A 2,526-nucleotide genomic window follows, 5' to 3' on the forward strand; every position below is an offset into this window, starting at 1 on the left:
TTTTTAGTTGTTTTAGGGTCGTTTTTAGTTGTTTTTAGGGTCGTTGTTAGTTGTTTTAGGGTCGTTTTTAGTTGTTTTAGGGTCGTTTTTAGTTGTTTGAGGGTCGTTTTTAGTTGTTTTAGGTCGTTTTTAGTTGTTTTAGGGTCGTTTTTAGTTGTTTTAGGGTCGTTTTTAGTTGTTTTAGGTCGTTTTTAGTTGTTTTATGTCGTTTTAGTTGTTTTAGGTCGTTTTTAGTTGTTTTAGGGTCGTTTTTAGTTGTTTTAGGGTCGTTTTTAGTTGTTTTAGGGTCGTTTTTAGTTGTTTTAGGGTCATTTTTAGTCGTTTTAGGTCTTTTTTAGTTGTTTTAGGTCGTTTTTAGTTGTTTTAGGGTCGTTTTTAGTCGTTTTAGGGTCGTTTTTAGTTGTTTTAGGTCGTTTTTAGTCGTTTAAGGGTCGTTTTTAGTTGTTTTAGGTCGTTTTTAGTTGTTTTAGGGTCATTTTTAGTGGTTTTAGGTCGTTTTTAGTCGTTTTAGGGTCATTTTTAGTTGTTTTAGGGTCGTTTATAGTCGTTTTAGGGTCGTTTTTAGTTGTTTTAGGGTCGTTTTTAGTTGTTTTAGGGTCGTTTTTAGTCATTTTAGGTCGTTTTTAGTTGTTTTAGGGTCGTTTTTAGTTGTTTTAGGTGGTTTTTAGTTGTTTTAGGGTCGTTTTTAGTTGTTTTGGGGTCGTTTTTAGTCGTTTTAGGTCGTTTTTAGTTGTTTTAGGGTCATTTTTAGTTGTTTTAGGGTCGTTTATAGTTGTTTTAGGGTCGTTTTTAGTTGTTTTAGGTCGTTTTTAGTCGTTTTAGGGTCGTTTTTAGTTGTTTTGGGGTTGTTTTTAGTTGTTTTTAGGGTCGTTTTTAGTTGTTTTTAGTTTTTTTAGGGTCATTTTTAGTTGTTTTAGGGTCGTTTTTAGTTGTTTTTAGGGTCGTTTTTAGTTGTTTTAGGGTCGTTTTTAGTTGTTTTAGGTCGTTTTTAGTCGTTTTAGGGTCGTTTTTAGTTGTTTTAGGGTCGTTTTTAGTTGTTTGAGGGTCGTTTTTAGTTGTTTTAGGTCGTTTTTAGTTGTTTTAGGGTCGTTTTTAGTTGTTTTAGGGTCGTTTTTAGTTGTTTTAGGTCGTTTTTAGTTGTTTTATGTCGTTTTAGTTGTTTTCGGTCGTTTTTAGTTGTTTTAGGGTCGTTTTTAGTTGTTTTAGGGTCGTTTTTAGTTGTTTTAGGGTCGTTTTTAGTTGTTTTAGGGTCGTTTTTAGTTGTTTTAGGGTCATTTTTAGTCGTTTTAGGTCTTTTTTAGTTGTTTTAGGTCTTTTTTAGTTGTTTTATGTCGCTTTTAGTTGTTTTAGGGTCGTTTTTAGTTGTTTTAGGTCGTTTTTAGTTGTTTTAGGGTCGTTTTCATTTGTTTTAGGTCGTTTTTAGTCGTTTGAGGTCGTTTTTAGTCGTTTTAGGGTCGTTTTTAGTCGTTTTAGGGTCGTTTTTAGTTGTTTTAGGTCGTTTTTAGTCGTTTTAGGGTCATTTTTAGTTTTTTAGGTCGTTTTTAGTCGTTTTAGGGTCGTTTTTAGTCGTTTTTAGTCATTTTTAGTTGTTTTAGGGTCGTTTTTAGTTGTTTTAGGGTCGTTTTTAGTTGTTTTTAGTCATTTTTAGTTGTTTTAGGGTCGTTTTTAGTCGTTTTTAGTTCTGTTATGTCTTTTTAGTCGTTTTAGGGTCGTTTTTAGTTGTTTTAGGTCGTTTTTAGTCGTTTTAGGGTCATTTTTAGTTTTTTAGGTCGTTTTTAGTCGTTTTAGGGTCGTTTTTAGTTGTTTTTAGTCATTTTTAGTTGTTTTAGGGTCGTTTTTAGTCGTTTTTAGTTCTGTTATGTCTTTTTAGTCGTTTTGGGGTCGTTTTTAGTCGTTTTTAGTTGTTTTATGTCGTTTTTAGTCGTTTTAGGGTCGTTTTTAGTTGTTTTAGGGTCGTTTTTTGTCGTATTAGGTCGTTTTTAGTTGTTTGAGGGTCGTTTTTAGTTGTTTTAGGTCGTTTTTAGTTGTTTTAGTGTCGTTTTTAGTTATTTTAGGTCGTTTTTAGTTGTTTTAGGGTCGTTTTTAGTTGTTTTAGGGTCGTTTTTAGTTGTTTTAGGTCGTTTTTAGTTGTTTTAGGGTCGTTTTTAGTTGTTTTAGGGTCGTTTTTAGTTGTTTTAGGGTCGTTTTTAGTTGTTTTAGGGTCATTTTTAGTCGTTTTAGGTCTTTTTTAGTTGTTTTAGGTCTTTTTTAGTTGTTTTATGTCGCTTTTAGTTGTTTTAGGGTCGTTTTTAGTTGTTTTAGGTCGTTTTTAGTTGTTTTAGGGTCGTTTTCATTTGTTTTAGGTCGTTTTTAGTCGTTTGAGGTCGTTTTTAGTCGTTTTAGGGTCGTTTTTAGTCGTTTTAGGGTCGTTTTTAGTTGTTTTAGGTCGTTTTTAGTCGTTTTAGGGTCATTTTTAGTTTTTTAGGTCGTTTTTAGTCGTTTTAGGGTCGTTTTTAGTCGTTTTTAGTCATTTTTAGTTGTTTTAGG

This window comes from Echiichthys vipera (assembly GCF_963691815.1).
Source record: "Echiichthys vipera genome assembly, contig: SCAFFOLD_55, whole genome shotgun sequence".
Classification (NCBI taxonomy): Eukaryota; Metazoa; Chordata; class Actinopteri; order Perciformes; family Trachinidae; genus Echiichthys; species Echiichthys vipera.